This window comes from Saccostrea cucullata, unplaced genomic scaffold (assembly GCF_032062105.1).
Source record: "Saccostrea cucullata isolate Sc308-1 unplaced genomic scaffold, CSIRO_AGI_Scuc_v1 ctg6151, whole genome shotgun sequence".
Classification (NCBI taxonomy): Eukaryota; Metazoa; Mollusca; class Bivalvia; order Ostreida; family Ostreidae; genus Saccostrea; species Saccostrea cuccullata.
The window spans coordinates 26,279-37,725 of record NW_026929081.1 but is presented as its reverse complement, the minus strand read 5'-3'; the positions used below and the strand labels follow the sequence as shown (position 1 = coordinate 37,725).

General features: G+C 35.2%; 1 long non-coding RNA gene across 1 annotated transcript; it reads right to left on the bottom strand.

The window, feature by feature from the left end:
* Window positions 1–3,709: 3,709 nt before the first annotated feature.
* On the bottom strand, window positions 3,710–7,553 carry LOC134279743 (uncharacterized). The gene is made up of 3 exons (XR_009994747.1): window positions 6,768–7,553; window positions 5,149–5,233; window positions 3,710–3,812 (listed from the first exon to the last, which is right to left on the bottom strand). It is a non-coding gene; the product is annotated as an uncharacterized LOC134279743 (long non-coding RNA).
* Window positions 7,554–11,447: the final 3,894 nt, after the last annotated feature.

The window sequence follows — 11,447 nt, the reverse complement described above, 5'->3', positions numbered from 1 at the left end:
CTTAGACACAATCGTTTCTTTGACTGTACTTTTAAAAAAGATAATCTTTTTTCTTAGACACAACATGTTTCTTATCACCATGGTACTCTTTTCTTAGACATAAATCGTTTCTTATTTACCTCTGTATAGAAGGCATCTTTTCTAAACATTTGGGTGGCCGTGAAAACGGCCGTTGGGTAGTATTTTTTATACAGGGTTTATTCCCTGTGAGGCCTGCCTCTTCCACAGAACTCCCGTCTCTCAGAGAGGGGTGGTCTCTGGTTGCCGGTCAACGGCTCCATGAAGTCCGGTCTAGCGGGAACTGGGGGTGGTGGTCTTCTAGGCCGAGGTCTTAAGCCTGTCACTCCGCGGGGGGGGGGGGGGGGGGGGGGCAAGTTGCTAGGACGCCGGCGTCTGCATAGCGGACAACATCCCGGGGGTGAGGTCTGGGCGACCAGTACCTTAGAGCACCGGAAACAGGCGGGCCTGTTCCGGCACTCTGCACACACATAGTTTGATAGCTGGTCCTCCTCGAGGCACACCGAGCACTGGTCAATCCGGGAAACAGCGACCTTAATCCCCCATACCGGAATTGGGCCCCTCGGTACCTCTGGTTCCCTGACTGCTGGGGGTGGGGTTGACCGCTGTTCCTCCTCAGATTCACTGGTCGTTGCCCACTGGTTGTTCACTGGGGGTGACCAATCCGTCTCTGATCATCCGGACGCTCCCTGCATCTGACTTGGGGACCAGGTGGGGGTAGATGCTCGTGAAGGAGGGGACGGGCTCCTCGGTGAGTATCCAGGCGGGGGGGGGGGGGAAGGATTCCGGTAGGCCTCCGGACTGCTCAATGGGGCTGAATATCCACCCGATCCCTCATCTTCTCCCTCATGGTCTTGTTCTGCCCGTCTGTATGGGGTCAGTATTCTTCTTCTGTGCCTCCGTCCTCTCCGCTGCTGCCTCCGTAGATCACTGGCCAGGCCCAGAGTGGCGATAGGCCATCTGGCCAGTTCCCGGTGGGTTGTGATGTCCCTCACTATCCAGCAGGCAAGCACCTCACATCCCTCAATCAAGTAGAAATTCTGTAGATCTTCTTGGTTAATCAAAGAAAAATTGGGAAGATTTCCTGAAGCCATTGCACACGTACACCGAAAACTGGTACTAACGAATGACGCCGACTACTGGCGAGCGTCTGTATTTATGCACAAATTACGGACGTTTAAGAGAGCACCTCGATGGCGAGAGCCGAAATATCATGGCGAACTGAAATTGTGTGTGATTTGTACTTTGGGACTTATATATTTTCATGGATTATTTAGTATGTTTTCATAGTTGGATTCCATCATGATACAGGTCTAAACAAGGTAAGTTTCCTGCTTCTTTTCATACTAGAATTGATACATGACATGCATCCGTCGGGGAGAAAAGAGTAAAAAACCTCGAAGCGACGAGGCGAAATTCCATGACCCGAGTGTATAACACTGGGTGAAAAAAGTGGTTTCCCATCATGGGAAACTTTATGGAAACCACATGGAAACCTCAAGTTTACATCATGTTTCCCAGTGGTTTCCGTAGCGGATGCTAGGTTATTCCGCCAAGTTTCCGTGACACGGAAACCCCCTACGCTCCGATTCCATAAGGTATCCCGTACCACGGAAACCTCTGTAAACCTGAAGTTTCCCGAACATCCATGTAGTTTCCCGTAATGGGAAACCTGAAGATTCCACTGGTTTCCAGAATCAGGAAACTTGATGGAATCGGAGCGTAGGGGGTTTCCGTGGAATGGAAACTTGGTGGAATCTTTAGGTTTCCTTTTACGGGAAACTACATGGAAGCTCGGGAAACCTCACGATTCCTAAAGTTTCCTTGACTCAGGAAACCATATGGAATCGGAGCGTAGTGGTTTCCGTGGAATGGAAACTTGATGGAATCTTAAGGTTTCCTTATACGGGAAACTACATGGAAGCTCGGGAAAGCTCACGATTCCTAAAGTTTCCTCGACTCGGGAAACCATATGGAATATGAGCGTAGTGGTTTCCGTGGAATGGAAACTTGATGGAGTCTTAAGGTTTTCTTTTATGGGAAACTACATGGAAGCTCGTAAAACCTTATGATTCCTGAAGTTTCCTTGACTCAGGAAACTATGTGGAACTTTTGTAGCACTTTCTGTGTGGCGGAAACTTGGTGGAATTATCTAGAGTCCCATTCCTGGTGGAAATTACTGGGAAACTTCAAGATTCCCTAACTTTTCTAAAGGAAGCAATGTGAAATAATGGGTATTCTTTTAAAAATCTATCAAAAAAATTTATTACATGTAAAAGAAAAAAGCATTACCATTTTATATGTTTAATAAATTCATTTGATGTACAAAAACTGTAACTGAATTTTTCAATGATATCAAAATATTAAATAAATTCATATATCTTAGATAAACAATGGAACAGTCTTTCACATTTAAGTCCATTCATAAGGGTCATTAAGTACTTCTTTCAACATCAGTTTCCTGGTTTTCTTCACATCACCTATTATCTGCAATATTCATACAAAATTATTATATGATGTCAGAATTATAATGCTTGAATATAACTTAGAAATCTGAGAGATCAGTCAATGTCCTTTAATATACCAATATCAATAATTACTTTCCATGACAATGATTTCAGCATTTACCGGTAATGTATCTCTTTAATATTTAATGCTTTATGAAAAAATAACATAATATAAATAATGTTTTCAGCCTTATTATGTCATTGAGAATATATTACTCCATGTATCTCATACTAAGAACCCTGCTTTAAGTTTGATTAGTTTGAGAGAAAACATACCCTTTATAATAACAAAAATATTAGGGGGAGATTTTTTTTTTAAATTTTGATATTCGACCTAGAAATTGGTTGAAGATCATTGCAGACCCTCCATCCCATTGCACAAAAGCTAGATTACACCAGATTTTAAATAAAGATATACAGTAGATTTTGATACTAACCTTTGACCTAGAAAATTAGTCCAAGGTCACTCTTCATCCTCTATCCACAGGCTCTCAGTCTCTGTAGTTAAAGTTTGAGAGAGAAATATGCGAAGAACAAGTGATTTCAGATGGAGTGATGGGTAGACACTGTCTTAGGGCATCCACAGAACAGGACCTAAAAATAATGCAATATATATGTATTACAGTATATATACACATGTACTTGTATGTTAATGATTTATCATATGCTGCATTGGGCACATATGATTTTATCATGGTTTAAGTATACATGTATCTTATGAGTAATTCTATACCGGTATTGCATGTACGCTCAGTTTATTTTAGAAATAAATAACAAGTTTATAAACTTCAATGGGAGAGATACCACAAATGTAATATATATAAACAAGTAATTTAATTTTTTTTTTTTTACATATATTGACCAACATTATTTACATCCATTCATCATGTTCATGAATTGGCTGATCAAAATTCAGTCAGTTTTAGATCTATATGATATACCATAAAGGACTTTCACATTTACAAAAGTTATTCCCCTTCGCAGGGTCGATCTGGGGTCAACCGGCTTAAGACGCTGTTTTCCCTCTTTAACCGTACCAACTTTGAGGGACAATATCTTAGAAATAAAATCTGTATGAACATATTCATTATGATTTTCATGTTGCCCCCATACTCTGGCAATACAGATACAGATCGTAATTGTCCAATATTTTTGAAGATTGAAAATATTAACAAGTAACTTAAAAAGGACAAAGTGGGAAAAATGAGCGATACACCGACAATTGGAGAAAACTCTTAGGAATGTGAAATTCGTCTATTGGTGATGACAATTCCTGTTTTAATGTCACTGAAAAATTAAGAGACATTAAAAATTTAAGCCCTATTGTCATACACGCATGCTGTTTTTTCATCCATATAACCTAGCTTTTAGTATCATAAAATTTACCAAAATTTAATACTTCAAATAATTTCATTGAATATCTATAAAATAAAGGAAACTCTAAAAACTTAGTGACTTGCAGAAATTATTCCTTTAAGAGAAAAAAATCTATCATATTTCATATAAATATGTGCATAAGGCCAAAAAAAATTAATAAATTGTTTCTCAGGCCAAAAAAATCTAAAATCAATGCGGCAGGCAGGCTTTTTTTTTTTTTGAAGCAGGATGTAGTCTACACCTTTTTTTAAAGTCATTTGTTCAATAAAATGATGATATCTACTAATTCTTAAGTTTTGTTCTCTGAAATTAGTTATAACATGTATTCAAATTTAAATAGTGTTATTCCAAACATTTATTTCAAAGCTGACTTATAAAATACTGTAGATTTAGAAGAAAGATATTGTTTTTCTAATAAAAATGTCTATCTTAGCATTTATGAAAAGGGCAATAACTCGATTTTTTTTTCAACTTGGAAAAATAGAAAATTGGGTTATTTCCCTTTTCCATATGTCAATAAAATTGATCAATGCGGCCGTTTTTGAACTGATGCGGCCGTGCCTGAGAAACTATTGATTAATTTTTTTTGGCCTAATGAGCCTTTTTTATTCATTTAGAACATATGGTATGTGCCTCATTTCCCCAAGAAATTTTCAAAGACAATGGACTATCTGTAAGCAGAAATCATTTCTGTTTACCTACATTGGAAAAATTTATGAAAATAATTAATTTCCTATTTTTTTTATTTTAAATAATGCTAAAAATAATTTAATCTATTAAAAATAATCTAACTGACTGTAAAATAACATTTTTCATAATCTTAATCTATGGGCAGATCACTCTAACTTCATAAAACTACCTGATATTAAAGTAGAACTCTTTAGTGTGCAGTTTTTAGAGCTTCCTTTAAGTAATCAAAACACTGACCAGCAAGAAATCAGTTAATAAGCATTTCCTTTTTTTCATTCAAATTTTTGGAGAGATCTCAGAGTTTTTTCCTGTTCAATTCAGGTCCAAGACGACAAAGTTTTATTGAAGTGTATGTATTAGAGAACTGATTGTATGTCAATCATAGCAATACACACATAACATGGAGGGAGCAAATTGTTTCAGCCCTAGCTTTTACATAAAACTTCTTGTAGCTCACAGCTGATATACCACAGTTCAATATTTAAATAAAATTTAGAATCTTTTTTTTTCAGGCAATTGTCATATACATACTAATCATGAATGAATTACCACTAACCAAATGACCACATCCTGAATCATCATACATTTTCTATGATTTTATCTCACTAGTTTTCTTTTAAAGTCACACAGTTTTCTTCTCTCTGAAATGATAAATTATGTCCAGGTACTATTGCATTCTAATTTAAACTAATTATGTAATAGCATTAGCAACAACCGGGATGGAAGAAAAAATAACCAGAAGTCTCTGTCGAGACTGTAGCTCTACTGGTTTGTACTTATCAAAAACTGATGCACAGAATTATGTATCTTAGTACAGTCTACTTGTGTGCCAAGTTATATTGAAATAACTCAAATTTAAGGAGGAGTACTTTTTGCTGACAGAAAAACAGCTAGACAGATGGACGGACGCATTTCTATTGCATAAGCTATTATGGTCTCTGACCAGTAGAGCTAAAACCAAGATGCGCTTGTGAAACGCAGCAACAAAGTTCGAAAATGCAATTTTTTTTAGCATACAGGTCACAGTCAAGATCACATAATCATTGTCCTTGCTGCCATTTGAAAGCACTTCATTAGTGGAGTATGCATACTAAATATGAAGCCACTATCTTGTATAGTTCTAAAGTTATGGTGAAGGTTTAAGTTGACGACAGACACTCCGACAGACACACAGATATACAGTTATGGCAAGAGTTTGAACATTATAACTTGGTATACACACAGCCACTTCAAGGTATCAAGGGTAAAATTCACAGGGATCAAGGGTTTCGAGAGATCAGGAGTTCGAGAAATCAAGAGCAAATCTGCTTAGTTATATAGTGGAAAAAATCGGGACTGGAGACTCACTTCAAGCGATCAAGAACTTCCGAGAAATCGAAGTTCAAGCCATCAAGAGTTACCTGCATATACAGATATAAGAAGCATGTTATTATTTGCAATTTTGACCTAATGACAGCTAAATCTGTTCAGTAAGACAATACCGTGTACATGTATGTAAGTAGTTTTATTGTGCATGATTATTTACTTATTTTCTTGATCTTCTTAACTTGAAGTGTTCTGTATTTCATTACCAAGTTTGTAATAAACATAATGAAACATACCCTTTTCCACATCACATCCTGTATCAGACCTTCCACCAATATCAGCCCTAGGGCCTCTGTCCCTCTGGCTGATATTGGTGTCTCGGGCTAGGATGTGATATGGAAAAGAGTATCTATTATTTGCTATACACTGACCTACTCAGGTCAATAATTGTGAAAATCAGAAAAAACTCATAATTCAAGCTGATGATTCATTTGCATTTCTTGACATACTATCAATATTAATTCACTATCAGGCTTTTCTTTTTTTTACATCTTCATCTCAACAGGTTAGACATTACAAAAAAAAATCTTTTGAGCAGTAAACTATTTCAATAAACAATAAAACAAACCTAATCTCTTCAGAAAAGTGGACAGGCTTTCACCTACATTCACTTTTTATGTATATTTTTCCTCCATATCATCGTCATGCATATGATTAAGGGTTGTGCTACAGTATTGACTACAATCTATTCCAACTGTTCTGATGAGGATATCATTCATGAATAATCGGATAAGCTGAGATTGAAGACACTTTTTGTAAAAATATCGATGCTTTTATCAAAGTTTTGAACCAAAAATATTTAATTTATACCTTGCCATAAGTCGTAAGTTCCAAAAAAACAAGAGTTGGCTATCCGAAAAGTCAGAAAACACATGTATTCAAACCGGATGTTCTACAGTCTGAATTTAACTACGAAACCATGCTCGGTGTAACTATTATCATCCGGATAATTTGAGCGGGGTTAAAAATATTTTTTTTTAATTCCGAAAAGTATTCATTTATATATAGAGAGAGAACATACATATGGAGCATACGTTTTAATAAACATGATAAAAGGCGAAACGTTGCCATTTTACAACATACAGCATGCACATGCACGGTGCCTTTGGGGCCTCCATAATCTAAGTTATGCTGTATCACTGTCTTAAATTTCTCTCTCTCTCTCTCTTTCTCTCTGCAATATATACACTTAACAATTTAAAACTTAGGTATCCAACTTTTCAAAATGGCGTCAGAACAAAAGTTGCCTCCGATAGTGAAGATTTGTTGTTGCCAAATATTACAACTATTTACCGTAAAAAGTTAACAAAAATATTCGTACACTAATCCTTCATCGTTGGCCATTGCATTTATCACAGTCTTAAAGACACTGGGTGGTGAAACCATCTTAACTTTTCACATTTACTAGCTGCTTACACCTTCTTCTTCGTCCTTCTCGATCCTCCAAAAACAGTCTAGACGAACTCCAAAAACGGCGTGAACTCCAAAAAAGAAGTCTTTGGCTCCGTCATGCATTGCGGCAAAATGGCTTCCGATGTAAACAAACGATGGATTGTCGTTCGCTTTCTCCACAAATACGACTGAATAATGGCTGTATTTAGTGAATTTTTACTGGATTTCAATTTTAGTTGAATAAATAATTGTACCCATTAAATTATTAAGTGATTATTGACTTATTTATCACTCTGTATTCTTGCATAATAGTGATTTGGGATATATGAACGACACCGGGATTCAATAAAGTCGGTAAGAAATAATTTTCTAACTTTATTGTCCCCTTTATTTAAATTTTATGCCATTCCTACTATAAAGATGCTAAAATTTTACTTCTAAAACACTTATATATCGTTTTTTTTTTATGAAAAACGCACAATATTGGCGGCGGAGAAGAGATATTAACAGGTTCGATTTGAGAAGACTTTTTAACCGTAATTTTAAAAGAATGATTTTTTTAAGTTCTTAAACTCATAAATCATAAATTATAATTCTAAAAATGTTTTCATGATTATAACTATTCATATGTGAAAACATTAGGTATATAGCGATAGTGATAACTAACGCTCTCAATATTCAGGATTATATGACGAAATAATATTACAAATAGGTAAAAAAAATTCGGTCAATGTTTAACAGTTACAACATATATATTACATTGTTCAATTTTACATATTCTTCCCTTTTATTATATATATTTAATTCCCAAGCGTTTATTTTTCTTTGTATTTGATCTAACTTAAAACGTGAACTTTCTTCAAAAAAGCCTCGGATGAAATGTGGAAACTGAATGGATTCTCATGTAACTGTCACCTGATCGACTCTTATTTATGATTAAACCCATCAATTCAGTACTTTTTTACATGTAATCATGTTTATTATTGGTAAGATGTATTTACAATGCAGTTGCTCATTGCTGATCTAAACATGCTGAAATTCACTCGTACACGATAGACATGAAAAACAGAGGAAATTCGAACTGAAAATTCGCCAGCGTTCCTTGCTTACAAAATAAACTCCTAAAATCAGTAAAAGAAGTTCTAAAATGACTAACTTAGTCACTACAAACAAATTATCAACCACAGAGATGTTTTCATAAGATTACGACCGTTTAATTTGTATTTTGTATCCTACTTGTACGATGTCTGGCTGAACCTCGAAGTTGGTCAACTTTGACTTGAAATTAAAAACTATTTGCACATGAAATCAAAATTCTAACAAATACGTTCTCTAAAACCATTTATTATTAATCATTTCTGAGAACTTACATTATTGTAAGGTAAGCCAATTTTTTGCAAAAACACTTTTTATAAGAGCCCACTTTTCACGATTTTTCACCGTTTTTTATATAACTGCGCATGCGTTGGACTCGTTTTTTGGAGTCTTTTCTGGACTGAAATTCTCACTTCCGTTAACGCCGTTTTTGGAGTTCGTCTAGACTGAAAAATGGCGCCTCGGGAAATTGACCAATGAAATAAAGCGCCTACAGAGCGACGCAGGATGGGAAATATTAACTGTTTACATTCACTATGATTAAATGTGATTATGAGATCAAATATTAGAATTTAATTAAGTTTTCCCCTTTTCATGGAATAAAAAGAGGGGCTCCTAAATATTTTTGCCGATATGATGTGTAGGCCTAGTATATATTTAGAAAAAAAAACGGTTAAATACATGAGGCAAGAGCAGAAAAAAAATGTTTCTTGCTTGACACCTCAACTTATTTGCCTTCGGGATATGGGTTTCAGGGCTTGGTTGTTGGTAGTGGCCGTCCTTGTTGAAAGTAATCCCTCCCCCCCCCCCCCTCCCCGCTTCTTTTAACTGTTACATGTATGATTATGAATTTAAAATGTCACACCAAAAGATGTTAAATTTTTAAAAGCACATTTTTTTTATTGTGAACTTTCCACAGGAATCCTAAAAGGCATGAAAATGAGCTACAATTATACAGTGGAGCCTCATTTATCCGGACGCTTTGGTTCCCAGTCAATTTTTCTGGATATGTGAAGCATCCGGATACCTGAATCACCGGTTAAACAAGACAAAATAACATTAAAAAATTCCGTTCCGATGAAAAATCGTCCGGATACTGAAGCATCCGGATATCTGGTGTCCGGATATCTGAAGGTCCACTGTAATATGATTATCAAGAACATTTTTTTTTTATTTCAATAGTGATGATTGAAAAGTTCGGTGATTAATACTTCATTGCTAATAAATTGTTGTGTTTTTTTTGGGGGGGGGATTAAATTACTAATTGAACTCCCTCCTTTTCGGGGTTTAATTACATTTTGAGCCTGCTATCAATATAACTGGTGGACCTGCTAGACTTTTCTCTAATTGCTACATGTACATTGTACTTTAAACTCCTTCGCCTTTAGCTCAAAAAAAATTCCCACATCATTTTAACACGTAAAATTGTTAAATGTATCAGAATGTTGAAAACCTTTTTCTTAGGAGAGTTATATCTCTAGGTGGAACAAAACTAACATCTTATCAAAGGCAGGAAAATATAACAGTATTTTAATTCAGTATTTTAGTCGTGATTGGCATAAGTGAAGTCATGGGAAAGATTATGTCGAAAGTCATCTATACTCGTTGATGTGCAGGGCTGTACTTATGCATACAGCTTTAGCTGGTCCCGCCCTGTATTTCTTTAATTTTTTTTTTTCGTTAAGAAATCTGGTAAGGTATGCTAGTAAAAATAAAACCCCGGTTAGTTTATTACTCTAACGGAAATTACTTTCCTACAGGCCTGAAGATCGAGTCTATTAGTCACGCAAGTTTTTTTTTTAAAAAGAGTAGCATGTCGGCGAATAGAAATAAAGTAGTGTACAACATAGATAAAGAAATGTTTGTTGAAGTATTGACAAACTTCATACCTTTATAGAATGAAATCAACAAAAACTGCACAAAAATACAATCGTGACAATTATACAATGGATTAATTATACAATTAATTCTTTTAATAGATTGCCTTAACATGAACTACTTTAAAAGCCATTGTTCTTAAGGAAAACAAAATCATGCAAAATATTATAGACTTTTCTTTATCTAGAGCAATGGCCTTTGGAGAAAAAAAAAATGGCTGAAAATTTTAAAGTTTGTTAAATATAATGTATGTACATTTAGGACCCTACATTGTAATTTCATGCGAAAAGTGCAGGCGTTTACTACACGGGAATCTGCGTACATATTTAAACAAAAAAGGGGAAAGAAAAAACGTTTTATGTGATGAATTATATTATAAACATTTATCTAATAAATGTCTTTGTAGTACGTTAGATTACAAATCTCACACAAAAAACCATCAACAATATTAAATACAGTTTTGATTTCACATTGATCTATTAACGTCATTCTGATTTAATATAATTATACACGACGAGAATTAAGATCTATTCAGTACCTATAGAAAATTAATTAATTTCTAAAGAGGATAGTTTTATTTTAAATCAGTAATGAAAATTGAAATAAAAATTCTAAATAGTTTGTTCTTTCATTGAACTTCTTAAATGTAGGTTATTTTATAAATATGTTCTCTTGTATAACTTTATTTATGGAATATACAATTCTTTAAATGATAAAAGAAACACGAATCATCATCTTAATTTAAAAGAATTTTCCGTCGGAGACTGTGTGTGTACATGCTCGACAACAGCCCATTGTTCCCTTTAGGTACAAAACCGTCTCAATTCACATAGAATATACAAAAACTACACAGTGACAGGTGTCTTCGCGGCACGTGTCTCCACCTGAAATGGCACGTGAGGACAGGTGTCCCTAATTACACAGGCCGACCATAGTGACTTTTTCAAGGGGGGGGGGGGGCTTCTCAAGGAAAAAATGAAAAGCAACGCACCCACTCCCAATAATAAAAATAATTATTTAATAAATAAAAAAAAAACCAATATTCACTATTAATAGTAAAATACTAGTATGATAATACTCAACCCCCAGCCAATTCGATGAATGATTCTTATCTGACCAGTTTAT